This window comes from Xenopus laevis, chromosome 3L, assembly GCF_017654675.1.
Source record: "Xenopus laevis strain J_2021 chromosome 3L, Xenopus_laevis_v10.1, whole genome shotgun sequence".
Lineage (NCBI taxonomy): Eukaryota > Metazoa > Chordata > Amphibia > Anura > Pipidae > Xenopus > Xenopus laevis.
Genome location: NC_054375.1, coordinates 74,541,803 through 74,561,430, shown reverse-complemented (window position 1 = coordinate 74,561,430; position 19,628 = coordinate 74,541,803).

The following is a 19,628-nucleotide window of genomic DNA, read 5'->3' as shown; positions in this document are numbered from 1 at the left end:
GAGATTAATTCACAAAAAATACATTTCCTGGACATTGAGTTGTCTCTGAATGATCAGGGCCTAACCTATACCCTCTTTAGAAAACCTACCGATAAAAATGTACTACTCCATTATGGAAGTTGCCACCCACCTAATATGAAGCGATCCCTCCCAATTTCACAATTTTGTCGAGTGATTCGCAATAACTCTTCAGAACAACAAACTCAAAAACAGCTGCGTGACATGTGGGTCCGCTTTAAGGATCGTGGCTATCCAGATAAGGTATTAAATGATGCCTTAGTGACAGCACGGAACAGGATAAGAGATGTAAGTAAGGCCAAGAAAACAAAACCGAAATTGGTCTTTACCACCACCTTTAATGCAAGTACTAATATAATCAATGGGGGTGTGAGGGACCATTGGAAAATCATAGAGGCAGACTCTGATCTATGTAAGGTGACGTCTGGTCCGCCAATGATGTGCTATAAAAGAGGCACGAACCTCAGAGATCTGCTTGTTAAGGGGGATCCAATTGACTGTTATACAAAAAATCCTAGTGGCTGGCTAGGTGAATTGAAGTTAGGCTGCTTTCGCTGCCCGTGCTGCACTTCATGCAGGTTTATGTCTCCAGGCACATCTTTTCTCCATCCACAAACAGGTAAACGTCTAGCGATTAGACATCATATTACTTGTATTACCACGCATGTGGTCTACTTAATCACCTGCCCCTGCGGCCTGGCGTATGTGGGGAAAACAGATCAGACACTGAGATTGTGGATGGATGGACATCGATCCGCCATCAGCACAGCGTTTAGGGACGGTGTAACCAATAAACCTGTCGCTAAACATTTCCTGGAAATGAATCATAGACTAACTACCTTTAAATATATAGCTATTGATCACATCCCGCCCCTGAAACGCGGGGGTGATAGGTCCAAGATATTACTCCAACGTGAAGCATTTTGGATACGTAAACTAAATACCTTAGCCCCTTTGGGCTTAAATGAGCATTGCTCTTATTTATGCTTTTTGGAGCAACGCATAATGCCTGTTATAATGTTACAAATGATATATCCTAATATGTTTCAGTTCTCTGCATTTGTTTAAGAGTTGTGTACACATTTGCCACTATGTTTATATGTCTCTCTGCTCTTTCGGTGCAGGTGTTTCCATAGTCACATGATCATGTGGGCGTGCACAAAGGGGTGAGTGTCATGTTTTTAGGTATTTAAACACTGATGTTTTAATGTGAACAGGGTCTTGATAAAGGTCTTAGAGAATGACCGAAACATTGGCCGGTTCCTGTTTTAAAATTATTCAATAAATTTGAAGTTTTAATTGAAAAATCCTGGTGTGCACCTTTTTCAGTGGATTTTATATATATATATATATATATATATATATATATATATATATATATATATATATATATATATATATATATATATATATATATATATATATATATACAAGGAGCAAAGATGTGGACAGGTGATAGTACACTCACTAGGGAATATCACTCCATTGAACAGAATGGCACTTGACATTATGCCATTCTATAAGGGGACTGACAACAATGCCCTCAATTCACAGGAATTAAGTATACTTAATTGATGATTCAGCACAACACAGTATGCCTTTTTTCTAAACAAATACTAGTAAATGTCGCATCCACCCATATATATGCAACCTCCCCTGCTACATTATAAAACAAATGCAGTTAAAACATATATGAAATCTAATAATCTTTTCTCCAAAAAGCAACCACGAGAATTTATCTCATTGATGCTCTTATGTTTTATGGTGAATCCTGAAACATTCACATTGCCATACAAGTTACACACATCGACAGTGGTGGGATTTGATCATTAATCATAGTATTGAGTTGACTTAGTGACCAAGATGAGAATAACAGCTACTGGATGTTTATTACCATTAATTTATTTACATATTTCAGTTGAATATATTTCAGTTTCCAAAATAAATATGAATAAGTGTGAATGATATTCTGTACCTGCAGTTCATGGTGATGCAGCTGTATCTGCTAAAGATATTAATCATTTATTAGATTGAGGATGCACAAGTTATATCTTACCAATTGTGCATCCTCAATCTAACAAATGATTTATATCTTTAGCAGATACAGCTGCACCACCATGAAATGCAAGTACAAAATATCATTCACACTCAAGACAAATCCTATGTTTCAACTGAAATATGTAAATAAATTAATGGTAATAAACATCCAGTAACTGTTATTCTCATCTTAGTCACTAAGTCAACTCAATACTATGATTAATGATCAAATCCCACCACTTTAGACAAGTGTAACTTGTATGGCAATATGAATGTTTCAGGATTCACCATAAAACACAAGACATTCATGCCACATATATATAACAACAAGTTTTACAGTAGTTCTCTCATGAACATGATATATTTGGATACTGGGGTCTGAACTTACTAACATATCATATAGAGATTATAATGTAAATTATTCCTGCAGAACACAAGGCAGGATAAATACAGTGCCCACTGTATGCATAATACTCCATAATCATAAGCATAATAACCCCAGAACACAAGGAAGGGTGGAATCAGTGAAAAATTCATGTTTAATATCTCCATTCTGTTTATTGAAGGACATTAATTGGTATTGGTTTGGGGAGTCTTAGTCACCTATGAGAGGAAATAAAATTCTATTGGCCTTATAGTTTCTTTAAAAAACATAGCCCTTAATTTGATTTGAGTGCAGTAAGTATTTAATGTTTTGTGACCTGAGAAACTGTATAGTTTTGGTATGTCTAAACACAAAAAATACAAAAACATCTATATCATCATGTGTGAAATATGAAATAATTATGTATTATTACCATATTTATTACAACCCAATTTCAATAAATATTTCAGTTTTTATTTTTTATTTATATATTAAATTAAACACTATACAAACTTTCATATAGAATACAATTTTTCCACAGACATATCTGATTTCATAGATTGAAAGGAACACATGCTTATTTATTAAGATTTTCAACTGCCTTAAATTCCCCATAGACGCGATGATTCTTCTTGCCAAACGACCGATTTTAGTGAAGTACGACCAATCCTTCTAAATTATAATTTATAATTTACTAACATTTCCAACTGCCTTAAGTTCCCCATAGACGCAATGATTCTTCTTGCCGAACGACCGATTTTAGCGAAGGACGACCAATCCTTCTAAATTATGGTGCTGTTAGTGGGATTCGAACGATCGTACATCTTACGATTTTTCGGCCAACATCTGCAAGGATATTGATCGACCAGGTTAAAAAAATCTTTGTCGGTCCCAGTGCAATGTATCTATGTTTGCAGGGCCAAGCAGGCAAATTGGTCTTTTTAGTTGATGGACAATTTGTACCATTGTACGATCGTTCCGAGAAAATCGTGGTCTCACGATGAGGATCTGATCTTTTAAAAATCTCTTCATCTATGGCCAGCTTTAGGCTCACAGAATCATTCAGCTCCTTTTCATAGTGGGTGGTGCACAGACTTTGGCTGATTATGTTAAAGGAGGGGTACTTTTTCCTTTAACATTTGACAACAAAATATTTTTGTTTGTAACATGTTTTTGGTTATTTAATTTTTTTGTGAAACAATGAATTTTAAGTAAGGGGGAAACTAGAAATGTATCATAATAATAATGTATTTACTGAAATATCATATGCAACAGGAGCAATTATAATTTATCCTAACGTAACCAAATAATACAATTTTATTAGGCTACTTTAAACATTTAAAACAAAATCCAATACCGTGAAAAGCCATGCATTTATCCTAAGTGGGGAATTATCCATCTCCCATTGAGAGCTTAGTCCTCTAAGGTCCAAGGTCAGGTCATAAGTGAGCTAACGTCTGGAAGCTTACATTGTAGTTACTGGTACAATGATGGCTAGCCTGTAGATTAATGCAAGAATGCATTTTCCTGTGAACCAAAAGACTAATCTTCACAAAGACTGACATTCACCCCAAAATGTTTTAAACACCCCAGATAAATCAGCAGCATCAAAAGGTATTAACATTTTTTCAGAACTGCCCTGTCACTTGTTGAGAGATCATTTGGTTTTTGATCAAAATCAGAAGTTTTATCCTGCATGGTCTACAATGTAACTTACTGCGTTGAAATGATGGCAATAATAAAATTCTATTTCTGTCCATCCATTCTAAACCACAAGTGGGACATTTATGAGGTTGTACATAATATAAGGCAGGCAAGGCAAATTAAATGTGATTGAGTGGTTCTGGTGTCTTGTGTATTCAAAACAAAGTATGATTCAGAAACTGCTATGGGCAAAACCAAATCAAACAGTAACAGTAAGAAACCAAAAATGTTTTAGTAAGTAAGTAGTACTAAAATCAAAAACACAAAAAGAATGTAATTAGAATTTTATTAAATTAGATAAGTGGCACATAATTAGCTTAGTTGCTAATTTTGCTTTGTCTAGGGATAATAAAGGAAATGTAAACAGGAGAAAATAGTTCTGGGATTTGTACTCTAACACTTTGCTGTAATATTTTATTTTCAGCATAGTGTAGAAGTGCATTAAGAAACATCACTTCTTCATATGTGTAACATAGATCAGCAATTACTGATTTGTTGGGGTCTCTGGATTTTGGGTGTCTTGACAAACATTTCTTGAGGTTTAACTAGATTTAAACCCAGCCTATGATCCAGAACAAATTAAAGCAGCTCAATATTTTCAGCATTACATCATAAGAATAAAGGCAGGTTAATTAGCAGCACAGGTGGATCTGTCAAAATGAATCATTTTAATTACTCAACCTGTGTTCCTAAGGATGGGATTGGAGACAAGTGCATTACAGCATTTAAACTGGATTATATTGAAGGCAGTTTATTGTAGCTACCATATCCTAACCAAGGCAAACTGCACATCAGTGCCCCAAATAGTCCAATGTGCAATGTATTCCAAAGCCCCAATTTAAAACACTTGCATTTGTCACTGCAGAGAACATAGCTAATTTTTTGGATAAGAGTTAGTAAGTAGTAAGTGTGCAAAAAGCATCTAAAAATAGATTATAAGTTTGGGGAGTATTAGCTCTTATTGTAAAATAATATGAATATTTATAGGACTATCTTTTGCTTCCGTCAAGCTGCTCACACTTGGTATCCAGCTCGTGTCTATTAAGTTTACTGGTGTCATGGTTTATCGTATAGCTATAGAGAACTCAGCTGTCAAGCCATTTCATTTTTTATAGGAAGAAAACTTCAGCTAAAGTTGTACTGTAACGAACTCCATTGGTATAGTGCTATTTTTGTGAAGTCCTGTAAACATGCATGCAAGGAGATTTCCTTCCTTAAAACCCCAATGGCACACAAGCAACATGTGGAAGCTTAGCAATAACTACATACTGTAGATGCTTTTATATTGTGAATAGCTAATTACAGTATAAGAGAATGGAAGCTAATTAAGTATAGAGACCTTACCCAGCTCTCTGGGAATATGCACTTATCAAACATTTTCTCTTTACATTACCCTCTATTAGACTGTAATTTCTCTGTGTAAACTTTCCTCTGATTGTATATAATAAACTATGCAGTTAGCATGCATTTTATAGTAATGTGTGATATTAATAGCAATATTAACTTTTATATTAGGAAAACATTTTGTATTAATGTAAATTTCACATTATATTATAATAATGAAATATTCTCAAAAAACTCCATGCCATATATACAGTCTATTGGCATCAATCTTCTATGCGACTTCGTACTAACAGCAGGATTAATTTAAAGATATCCACCATGCAGCCCCAATTTACTTACTAAATTCGATGTGTACCCGGGATAGTGGTTAACATTATGATCTCTCAGGGGGGCAGAGTATTGCATACAAGGAATTTTCACTCTGCATGCACTTCATTAAGTGATATAGAACCAGTGGCCTTTTGAGTGCACTCACACACTAACATAATGACTTCAAAAAAACACTTTATTTGTTGCATAAAATTACCATTACTACTGAGATGCTGCATGTTACCAAATTAACAACCTTTGCCATATTGTGTAACACCTCAAAAATATGTTTGTGTCTAGAATCATAAGTGTTCAGTAGTAATATAGCCTTAGATTTCATTAAATAAAACATATTAACATGTTTGTTTCCTAATACTTTAAAAATATAGCAAAGTGAACTGAATTGTAAATGGACATTTAATTGAATTATAAATAAAGCAACTAAAGGTCATAAAATACAGAGCTTATTTATTACTGCTATGGCAGAGGGCATATGTGTTACTCCCAGTAGCCACTTAAATGCCACCAGTAGTCTTCTCTATTCAGGCCCCCCTAATGTAAGGCTATTTGCTGGCATTTGTTAGGCCTTCTTATTTAATAAGCCAATTTCTGAGAGTACCAAAAAAAACCCCACATAAATGTGAAAACAATTGCAATTATAAAAATTAGAGAAATCTAGCTAAAATGTAAAGAAATATAATGACTGAATGACTTTTATCAGTTATACAGCATTGTCATAATTTATTTATATTTGTTAATGGCTTTAGGAATACATTCTACAAAAATGTTTTTAAAGGACCTTGGATACAGTACAAATATGCCATGAATTGTATTAATTGGCCTAATGCAAGGTGGCTGGGCACAGTTGGGGAAAGTGTCAGTTTTGGGAGAATCCCCATGAAGTAAGACTGTCTGCACAATTAGCTAATTTGAACTCTAACCCTTCTAGAATAATTAATGAATAACAGAGGGGATCAAGACAAAGACACAAAGTGATTTGGTGGGCTATAGCAAGTAATACATCAAAGAATGCTGGTAATTGGCCCTGTGGCTTTCATTCTTTGCCCTATTTCTTTCAATTCATTGACTCAAAATAATAGGTTCAGGTTCATTATCAACAAGTTTAAGCTGAAAGTGCACAACACTTAAACAAAGCTATAATTGTAACTGGACTGGTAGCTGAGGAGAGAGTTTGAGCCCAAATCATTCTCTCTTAAAAGGAAAAACATTAACCTAGCCACCAAGGTTCATACAGCTATACAGGTTATCTGGGAAACTTTAACTTGTCTAGGGAAATCCATCCTCAATTATAATGCTGGAGTACAGCTGGTATGGACAGGTATGTAAAATATTTTCTACTTGCTCGTAGAAAAGGCCAGTGGTAATGTTTTCTAATGGTCAGCTGAGATTTATCTGTTTTGCAACCCATTCTTGTAACATTGTCCTTAGTCTATTCTTAAGACTCTAATAAATTGTATGTGCTTGATGTGAACATGATGAATTCATGGTTATGTGGGTTACAGGCCATTGTCAACCTGAGGTGAAAAACAAGTAGAGTATCTGCACAGATCAATATCATTAAGCATAATAGCTAACTAATGTGATCAAAATACTTGTTAAGTGAAGGTAGACAAAGTATCAAACCAAGCGTACCATTTTCCCATTTATTTTATGATATACTAAATAAAACTGTATTTTTCTGTTCAGGAAATATTTCAGAAAGTGTCATCTATTCTTTGCAGGTTTAATGATATGGTTTTAAGTAGAGCTGTTTTGTTTTATACAAATATTCTTTGAAAATAGTGTTAACCGCTCTAGACAAACACTACAGTGGAAATTACCACCATCCTTTAAAAGACTAAATAATAAATGTGATTGGAGATCGTACTACAGTATGTACCATTTAATAGTGTGCCAGTATGTTTATTCATTGATTTCAAAATATGTAAAAAAAAGGTGCTGGGGGAGTGTAAAGTGTCTATTTAAACTAACTCAGGTACCTTGGCAGTGTCAGTTATGTTTTATCCCAGCTTTTGAGTAGACACATTACAAGAAATTAACAGTTTTTGTATACAGAAATTCTACTCAAATAAAAATAGATATTTTAAATGGTGCAATACACAAAAAAAACACCCTATTCTTTAATTAAACGATTTAAAGCAATCTTTTTGAAGACTGACACAGTTAGTTGATATGTGCAGTAAATTTAGATGTGTATCCTGTGACTCGTATTTGTGGTTTCAAGATTGCAGAAATGCAGTTAGCAATATTAGTAGTTTGACATATTCAAATAATGTTATATTACTTCACAATTAAAGTCATGCTTATACTGACAGCAATGATATACTTCTTTTGAATGTACATTCATCTAGCTAAATAATTTAGTACAGGTATGGAATCTATTATCTGGGAATCTATTACCCAGAAAGCCAATAATGTATTTCTAAACAAACAATCTGATACCTTATACTTGTTTTTAACTAAGCCAGTACAAATCCACGACGATGAGAAAATAATTCTGTAAGGTTATTTAATGTATAAATGTTTTTAAAAGCATTAGGGCTGGGTGCTCCATATTACAAAAAAGTCCCTTTTCATGAGCACCCTGCTTTCAAACATTGTGAATGCTAGATCCCATACTTGTGTTATAGGTCACCATAAACATACACAGAGAGCTATCTTATAAGGCCATGTCATGTTATTTCATGTTATTGTCAAAACAATATTACTTTGTTTTCTAATTCTTCAATTAGTTTCTAAACTTTTTTTTCTTTACATTTGTTTCTCAAGTATAACCATGAACTGGGTTATATTCAAGGACAAATAAAGGTTGCTAAGCTTCCATTTTGTTTATGGTTTTTGTGCATTCTGAATTGTGATAATTAAACATTTTGTGAATAATTATATTGCATGTATTATCAAAATTAAGCATTCTTTGGGAATTTGACTACCTGGTAAGTAAATGTGCTGACACATTTAGCACTTCTGTATTATAAAGCATATGACAAAGGGGGCATTTTTTCTTCTCCCTAAATATTTCAATCTAGAGGAAAAGCATCTGAAACCAATTATTCTTCCTCCCACCCATGCATTACAACATTTTTCTGACAAAACCCATCTGTACTAGCTGTGTCATACTGTGTCAGCTCACCTTGAACTCATTAGGAAGAGAAAGGACAGTTATTGGCTCCTGTGTAAAAACATATTTTTCAAATACATACTTAACTGGCACAGGCTACATTTGGCTAAAGCCTCTTATACTTAGGAGCTACAATGGTGACATTATTGCTCCTGTGCTGCTTAAATTATCCTGAATATTATAGGTCATGTGTTCTATCTTAGTCCTATTTCTGATCATCAGTTATATATATTGTCAGCAAATTATGCAGCAAATCATCTTATACCAAACAGTGGTCTTTTAATAAATTAACAAACAAGGTTTAGAGACTAGAGCTACAGCAAAGCTTGTACTTCACCAATTCCAAATTTGGGGGCCTCATGCTTTCCACAGTAGTACTTAGGGAGACCCTGCTCCATGTATACCAACAATCAACAAAATGGCAGAGAATAAAATGGTTGCAGTATGGGTCAGGACTCACTGCAGGATTCAGGTACGAGGCCCAGGCATGGTCAGGGCAGGCAATGTAAATACAAGAACTGGAAATAGACTAAGGGTTTAAACCGGGTGTAAATTAATAGTAGATCCATCAAAGTTAAAAATACAGTGACAGAAGTTTGAGATGGCAGATTAGGTGCTTAGTTGGTTCAGTAGCATATATTGCAGCTTCAATGGCAAAACACTGGCTGTTTCAGCTTATTCATGTTTAGTCAACAATGATGAACCCAGTGTTCTGTATATACCTACAATAACCTAATGTACCATCTGGAATCTGTATAGGCTATTAGGCTATAACTAGTCAATATGAATATAAATATTGTATATAGAGAGAGAGAGATAGAGAGAGACAGTGGCATTGAGTGACTGTACGAAAAAGCAATAAAAAAACATTTGTATTTGTGTCAAAATTGTCTCTCCGCACTTTTGTAAACTTGCGCTTGCCACTGTTCCGTCCTTCCTGACTTCCATTTTGTATCTAGCGCTACTGTGCCTATTGATGCAGGGAACTCTGAACTTGGTGACATGTTCTCAAAAAAATCACCTTGTTGTGCCCAAAAGGGCGCTAGAATTCCATAAAAAATGCAGCATTGTGTATAAAAACAAGCAAATTGTGCTCAAAATTGTGGTTTGCTTGTAAGCGAATGTGCCCTAAAGTAGTCACAGAGCACACGATATACATTAAGAAATCACTGGTGCTAGTACAAATGAAATATGCAGGGCCAAAGAATATAGATCCCCGCAGTTATATTTTTGTTTGGCAGTTCTTTAAGTCCTGTGAGTGCTGGCAGTATGAATATATACATATAGATGCCAATCATGTCTGATTGTATTGTTGTAATGGATTTTGGTGGTTCTAGATTAGTCGCCCTGAAGAGAGAGGAGATTTGTTGCTGGGTGACTAATCTCCCCGAATCTGACCTTGTGTCTTTGCCCTAAAAGAGAGGGAAGTCTGTGTCAGATTTTGCTTAAGTCAGTATAGGATCTATTATCTGGGAGCTTATTATCCAGAAAGCTCTGACATATGAAATGACCTTCTTATAATGTCCTCTTTAATCAAATAATTCTTGTTTTTCATTACTAATTTGCTTTTTAATTGTTATAAGACAGTACAATGCAATTGTTTTTAACTAAGCAAATGCATGTCCATACTGGTGGCAAAACAGTCCTATTTTTGTTAAATATTTAAATGTTTATCAGTAGCCTTAAGGCAAGGTCCTTGAAATTATGGAAATACCTCTTATCTAAAAAACCCCAGGTTACAAGCATTCCAGATAATAGGCCCCATACCTGTGATAGTGATCATAGTGTAAATGTTACAGTGCTAGAAAGAATTCCTGTTAACTTGAATAACCTTTCTAATATGTTGGGTTTGAACTGCTTTCTACAAAGGCTATATTGATGGCAAGCATGCTAACTTTTATTGACCCAAAGCTTTCTCTGCGTCTTTCAACTTCTATAATGTAATAGTTTTTCTGTTTCAAACAGTGTTTAAAAACAACTTCAAAAAATGATGAAAAAACAATTTGACCGTCTTGAACAATTGTGGCTTAAGCCATCTCTTATGGGACATCATGGCTGACCCTTGTTTAATTCATAGTAAATGTATGCTCTGTTTCAGCTTTAATTACATATCTTTAGGCTATTTAGTCTGCTGGATATGGTGCCTAGCGCAATGTCTATTTTGCAGCTACTTTGAAGATACAATATAATGATTAGACCCTTTTTCTATGAAGTAAAAGTACAGCATAGTTATGCTTCTCCGTTTTAGGAAAATGAATTTAAATTTGCAATTACTTCTTATTAAATAAGGACTAAAGGCAGTACTAATTGCTTGCATGCTGCTAGCTTTTAAATTAAATTATTTCTAATAGCAATTTCAAGTTGATAAAAAAAACAGCCTTTTTGTATTGTGTCTTAAATGTTTGTGCAATAGCATATCTGGAATAACTGAATTATTTGAAATAATTGGTTTTGATTATTTTACTTGACAGGTGTCTATACAAATAGGCAATAAGAAATACAGTTTAGGAAGTTAAATTAACTAATTGTCAGTTTAAATTTTGATAAATAGCCCCTCAACATGCAGTGTCATTTATAAGAAGGAATGCCTAATCCACCAGTTTTTTGCACTTTGCACACTGGCTTCCTGGTGGTTCCTTTCAGTGTATATAAACATAAATGGGATATATTAATATATTAATGTTCATATACTTCTTTCACAACACAAACATTCCTGCTGAAAACACCTAAATTAATCACATTTTTGTAGCAAGAAGAGTCAGTCTGTAGCATGAATGATGTATGTAGTGGTGTCATAGACACCCCATTGTCTAAACTCCTGGGTTCTTTTTACATAAAAACAGATTGTTCTTGCCCTTACTATGCTGGTTACTCTGCAAAGTGGCAGAATCCTGCATGGAACCTATAGTTCTGCAAAATTTAGTATCATCTGCAAAAACAGAAACAGTACTTTTAATGCCCACCTTCAGGTCATTAATAAACAAGTTGAAAAGCATCTATAGGTTCCATGCAGGATGCTGTCACTTTGCAGAGTGATTTGTCTACAATGGGAAATTGGGCAGCAAACTGGAACATGAGGTTCAATGTTGATAAATGCAAGGTTATGCACTTTGGCAAAAATAATATAAAAGCAAGTTATACACTAAATGGCAGTGTGTTGGGAGTTTCCTTAAATGAGATGGATTTAGGGGTTTTTGTAGATAACAAGTTGTCTAATTCTGGGCAGTGTCATTCTGTGGCCATTAAAGCAAATAAAGTTGTCATATCAATATATTAATGGATATGGAGTCTTTCTATATACACAATGCAGAGTTTCCTCCCATAATTCCAAATGTCATCAAAATTGATGCAGTTGCTTTTGCACTTTGATGTAAATTCTCAGTAGTATGTAATGGTTATATATGAATATACTTAAGCTCAGCCCCAGGGTAATGATTTCAGGACTAGTCTTTGTGCTTTGTTGAGCTTCTTTCCATTGATATTATAGGCAGTAATCTTTACTGATATTGTGTATTAATTCTCATGACAAGAGAGTCAGTAGTCAGTTGTTGCGCAATATTGCAGAAGTCTGCTGACTCTCCTTTGATGAACTTACTCCGGAATGAGTTTATCAGGCAGATTGTAAATGGCCACAATGGCCATTAATTTGTATAACCAACTTTTGCAATAACTGATAAGCAACAGGGGATACTGTTAACAAGTTACAAATAAAGATGGGCAGAAAAAAAGAATAAGCTAGATTGCATTTCCTGTTGTGCTTCATTAAAAGCTCAATAGGAAACTTTTGGTACTAATTAAAAGATTAGTTGTAGTTAGTTGTAGTATCTTAGAGTAAGTCTACTTGTAACATTTTAATATAAAGTTGTAATTCCCCTTTGAGTGAACTGGATGATATAAAGCAGAGACATAGCAAACTGATTTATTAAATGAGATTTATCTTTTCTTTATATCTCATTTCTGCTGTCCTGTATTTGCCTTTTTGAACATATTTGATCCTTAACAATCCCAGTTTAACTTGTTTTGGTATGTTTTAATTACATTTACCTACTTCAAGTTTATTATTCCTTTTTTTATTACATTTTATGCTGATTATGTGTCTTACATTCCTAATAGAATCAATTGAAAGTACAACACGTTTCATCATTTTGAAGTTGACAGAGTTTAAAATCACGAGTATAATTGTATTGAATATTTCCAGCCTGCTAGAGTACTTATTCATTATGGTCCACAATCATTTTATGTATGTTCTGATTTCTTTTCTGATTTCTAAAAGCCCTTTGATACCCTTCAAGTGTACATTTGATTTGTGTTGTCCACAATTACCCAAATGTCTGTATTTTGTTTTAATCATAATTAACCAATACATTTGCATCATATCCCCTAATTTTGTCTATGCTTGTCCTTGTCTTTAGTTACATACACCATACTAAGATGATCACAGAATATGATGCCCAAGACAAGCCTCATCTGTCTCTGCATTGTCTGTTAGTGCTGACAGATGCTCAAAGCCTGTGTCCTCACAGGGCTATTGGACTTTACTTTATATTTCCAGTGTAATTGCTGAACTTTGCATCATTTTAAAATGAATGATTTAAAATTTAGCAATGGTGTCCGATGCAAGGCAGCCTTGTACTAAATGCATATAATAGGTAGACTACGGGACTTATTTATAGCCCCAAGTGCAGTTGCAATTGCATAAATGTGGATGCAGATGTAAAATAAAATCCCATTCATTAGGCTTTTGCATCAAATTGTGCTTCTCTCCTGTGTAGTTGTGCATAAACAGGGGTGCTTCAACAGGCAGTAGCGTCGAACAAGTTCCCAGGGGCAGCAAATTGCCGATCCTGGTAAATTAAAGAGCTCTTTGCAGTGAGCACCAACCATTTGTTTTTTTGGTGTGCTATTAATATGGACATGGTCTTGTGGTAACATGGGTGTGGTTTAACATGGGTGTGGTCTAAAAACAGGGAGTGGCTAACACTGATTTCCGTTATTGGCCCTCCACCATGTAGATTAGAAAAATTCCGGCCCTCTGTACCATAGAAGTTGGACAGCACTGCCTTAAATGAAAGAGCACATACGACGGAATATAATGTGTTATTGTTAGTGCAAAAAACATTCGCAAAGACCAAGCGACCAAGATTTTCATTGTTTGCATTCTTTTTGACTGGTTTCAGACCTCAACAACTTCCTTGCAAAGTTTGTAAACAAATGGCCAACAATATCTGCCATTGCGTACCCATCAGAAGGCACTTTCCAAGTAGATGTGTTTTTTTATTGCTGTATTTACTCTCCAGTTTGGTAAGGAAAAGCTATCTGATTGCAATGGTTTATTCTCAGCTATTTTTCATGTATATTGATAATCATAGACTTTAAAGTTCATGTTTAGGGGAGGTTCTGTTATAGCAAACAAAAGCCAAACAGTGCAAGGCCTTTACATTCAATCTATTCAAGTCCTGCTGCTGCTTAAACATGATTATTTATAGAGGTTATGTATAGAGTTCAAGTGTGGGAAATATAAATTCTGTAAAGTTAATTTTTTCAGCGGAAGCCCCTGGATGGATGAATCGCTATTAACCATTGCTATTAATCAGTTCACTGGATCACTGGTAACAAACCAACATATTTAAGTAGCACAGATCCATTAATATGAGCCACCCAATGAGAAAATGAATTGGCAGATAATTTTTAGTACAAACAGACTAATTGTTATCCATTGCAGTCTTCAGAAATAGTACCCTGGATGGTCATGCAGATCTATTTATGTGTGGCCATTTTTATAGACTTAAGACCCAGAGACTAATAGTACCCTTATTAGACATACCATAGATAAACCAGTAGTTTTTTTAAATAAAGATAGAAATTCATAGTTTCTGTAGAAAATATATATATTTTTCTGTAAAAATATAATGTACAATAGTTCAGTGTATTTGTCTGCTCTACAGAAGAGGCTCAAAGGACAAAACTTCATATATTAAAGAACATTGAATTAAACAATGGCCATTTATTACTCTTTTAATGCATATACATACTTGTGCTCAGGATAACAAGAGTTCACATCCAGCTTCCATGGACTTAACTAAAGCTGTGCATTTTTGGTGTCAGTATATCTTGCTTTCTATATATATGTATAAGGCCCATTGTATTATAAATATTTGTTAATTCTAGTAAAAGCATCTTGTATTTTTTTGGCAGAATTTCCAACAAACTATCTTTTCTTTTGCTGAGATGTAATCTAACATATTGCTTTACAACCATGAAACCATGTTACAGCTTTTGTATGCAGCTAATTCAATGTTCTCAGAGCAGCCAATCCCAGTGCGATCTTCCAAAATTAACCATGCAGGTCACTGAGTGTACTTTAAATCAATCTCAATGTGCTCTAAATAAGTTTGATCCTTAGTTTTTTTGTTTCCCTGTTGTCTACAGGGTGTTTAACAAACAATCCATTCATTCATTTTAAAAATATAATTTCATGGGTGAACTCTATTTCCTTGAACCAGCAGATTTTAGTAAATCTTATTAGGAATAATGATAAATATCATGCGAGAACAGATGCTTTATTTGGGAAGCTTGAACTTTTTTTTTGAATGATCACACAAAAGGAAACATTTTTATGTTCTCTTATGTATTCAAAGTCTGTAAACTACACATGTCTTGATATTATGCAGGGCTGTCCAACTGGCGGCCCACGGCTTGTATGCGGCCTGCAACCCCCCTTATGTGGCCCCCCATATGAAAGTCTGCCTGCTGTGTCTTCTTACCATATGTAAGATTTAAAAGGTATCAGTACTGATATTAACTGACCCCTGTATTGTTTAAACCTGAAATTCAGACTGTAATCCCCTGTATTGTTCACACTTGTAACACTTTAATTGTTCGCACCCTACTGTTCACACATGACACCCAGACTGAAACTGCCCACATTGTTCACCTGTTCACACTCCTACAAACTCACTGCACTATGTCACTGTATGTAGTACGTTTTAGTGGTCCTTATAGGTTTCCCTATCTTCTTCTCTGTTATGCCTTCCCTATGCTCCATGTGTGTGTCATACTCTGCCTGCCCTATGCTCCCTGTGATGCCATACTCTGCCTACCCTATGTTCCCTGCTTGTGCCAAACTAGCACTTGTACCAGCATAGATATTATTTTTTTATAAGCATCCATAAATAAATTGGTATGTGAGGGAGTGCCACTACTGGCCACTGCAGTCCCAGCTTGTAAAAGTAAAAGTAACATGTACCCCTCAAAAATAAGTAATTATATTAGAAGACGGAGTGTAGTAGTGAACTTATAAGCATTATTGCAAAGTCCTACTATACTGAAAGCCTCTTTGATTGCATGGATATCCTCATCACAAGTTATATTTGTTATATTATGTTAACTTCTATATTTATGTATTATATATATATATATATATATATATATATATATATATACAGCAAGATAGATAGATAGATAGATAGATAGATAGATAGATAGATGATTGTGTGTATTCATTGTACATTATTTTGTATTTATACAGACAGCCAAGTTCTGTAGATGCTTGGATCAAAACAATAGAGAAGTCACTGGCTATAGCATATCTATAAATTACTGAGCCCCAGAGCAAATTATTTTTATTATGGATCCAATGTCATAATCTTCAGGGATATTTTTATCAAAATTGTCCATCAGTCAGGACTGCTGCCATGCCTTTTATGCTCAGGAGCCCCCAGAACCTGCAGCCATTATTCTCAATCTCTCTCTCTCTCTCTCTCTCTCTCTCTCTCTCTCTCTCTCTCTCTCTCTCGCTCTCTCTCTCTCTCTCTCTCTCTCTTTATGGACAAACATCCTGATGCTTTCAACAGTGTTCCCACCTTTCATCAGTATTTTTTTTGTATTGGATTTTGACATTTTATGACATAACTTATAAGTTCATAACATCAAAGGGTTTACATTAAAGGGGTTATTCATCAAAGGTCAAGTTTTATAGGTATATGAAGTTCCTTCTACTTCAAATGAACTCACAACTCAATTTTTTCTAATTTAACAAAAAACTTGTACGGAAAAAACTCGAATCCATGAATTCAGGGTTAAAAACCCAAAAACTGGAATTAATCAAGTTGTCTGCCGGAAAAAAATAGAATTGATGGAATTAATCTAACTTTCGAGTGAAACCCACCGAAATAAACCTGAACATCATGAAGGCTATTAACTTTTTCAAATGGTTCTAGGGACCTCTGCCACTGACGTCTACATTACCACAACAAGTTTTAGATGGAGTATTTCGGAGTCAAGCTATTTCCGGCTTCAGGGTATAATGTCGAAAAAAAATGTGAGTTCTTTTTTTTTTTTTTTTTTACAAAAACCCAACTTTTTAAATTGAATATCAACAAAATAGAGGATTTTGATAACCTTATAGACTGAAATAAGTTTCCAGTGTTTGGTGTTATTTTATAATCTATAATTAATTGTAATTGGTGTTTCAAACACAGCTCCATGAAGAACTTATGTTAGGGGCAAGTGTCACATAAAGTTGGCTTAATGCTTTATGTCCCTTTCTGCACACCTATCTTGTGGCCAGATGGATTTATGTTCAAATGTTGGAACCTATATGAACACATCTTTAAAAAATGCTAGCCGCTTAGAATTTAATGTACTGAATGTGCCGTGAGCATTTCCACTTCCACATGTCCTGATGTGCACTTTACTCTATATCTGTTGCTGAGTGTCACACATGTTATTTCTGACCTTTCTGCATTAGCAAAAAATTGTATGTGCATCCTTTGTATTGCTGTTCAAGCTATAAACAGTATACAGTATTCCGCTTTGCCTTTGGATTAATACAAATAAGAGAAGTGGTAAATGACTTTTTATGAATCAATAGCAGATGTTTCCTTTTTTCCTTTTTTTATTCCTCTTTTTTGTTTCCATTTGTAACTTTTTGCATTTCTTCGATGAAATCCTCATTGTGCAATAAAGTCTTACCTAGTAGTGTCTGAGATTCCAGTTTGCCAGTCTAATTAGTGTTCTAATTTTTTCAGCAGTGTAGTAGTGTTCTAAATTTTTCAGCAGTCTGGATTTCTTTTGTTTCAGATTCTAGAAGTTTTAAAGGGATCTGTTAACAACAAAACTAATTTCATTGCAATCAACCACATTCATCTGAAGAAAAAGAAAACTAAAAAAATACCAAACTGGCCATTTGAAAGCTTACGTTTCTAATAGTGATGGGTGAATAAATTTGCCAGACAATTTTCGTTTTTCACCACAATAGAATTAATTAATGAAATTGCGGCAACATTTGGCCAGTGAAAAATCTGTGGCATCAAAAAAAAATTGTCATGTGTCAAAATTGTCACGCGTATTAATATTGTTGCACGTCAAAATTATTTGGACACCGAATGACTTTAATGCATTTTGACAAAATAGTCACGCATATAAAAATTGTCGCTTGCATCAAAATTGACCATTGTCAAAATTCTTTTGACGGCCATTGACTTTAATGCGTTTCGCAAATTTTTCACAGTTTTGCGAATTTCGCGGTACAGATTCGCCCATCACTAGTTACTAAACCTGAGCCATGAAACGAATGAGTAGCATGCTCCACTGGGATAGGGAAAGCACAGCGCAATATGTTAGTGCTATATCAAATAAGGATACAATTTTTTTCCCTGTTCATCCCTCAGTGCTCCCTCCATTTTTAATTCTGTTGTCAGACACACTAATTAAGGAACCTGGTATGTACATTAAACTGCACATTAAGGGGCCGATTCACTAACTTCGAGTGAAGGATTCGAATTAAAAAAACTTCGAATTTCGAAGTGTTTTTTGGGCTACTTCGACCATCGAATGGGCTACTTCGACCTTCGACTACGACTTTGAATCGAAGGATTCGAACTAAAAATCGTTCGACTATTCGACCATTCGATAATCGAAGTACTGTCTCTTTAAAAAAAACTTCGACCCCCTAGTTCGTCATCTAAAACCTACCGAACTCAATGTTAGCCTATGGGGAAGGTCCCCATAGGCTTTCCTAAGTTTTTTTGATCAAAGGATATTCCTTCGATCGATGGATTAAAATCCTTCGAATCGTTCGAATCGAAGGATTTTATCGTTCGATCGAAGGAATAATCCTTCGATCGTTCGTACTATCTGTGCTAAATCCTTCGACTTTGATATTCGAAGTTGAAGGATTTTAATTCCCAGTCGAATATCGAGGGTTAATTAACCCTCGATATTTGACCCTTAGGGGCAGATGTATGAAGGGTCGAATATCGAGGGTTAATTAACCCTCGATATTCGACTAGGAACTAAAATCGTTCGACTTCGAATATCGAAGTCGAACGATTTAGCGCAAATCCTGCGATCGAACGATCGAAGGATTATTCCTTCGATCGAACGATTAAATCCTTCGAATCGAACGATTCGAAGGATTTTAATCCAACGATCGAAGGAATATCCTTCGATCAAAAAATCTCAGGCAAGCCTATGGGGACCTTCCCCATAGGCTAACATTGACTTCGGTAGCTTTTAGCTGCCGAAGTAGGGGGTCGAAGTTTTTCTTAAAGAGACAGTACTTCGACTATCGAATGGTCGAACAGTCGAACGATTTTTAGTTCGAATCGTTCGATTCGAAGTCGAAGTAGTAGTCGAAGGTCGAAGTAGCCCATTCGATGGTCGAAGTAGCCCAAAAAACACTTCGAAATTCGAAGTTTTTTTAATTCGAAT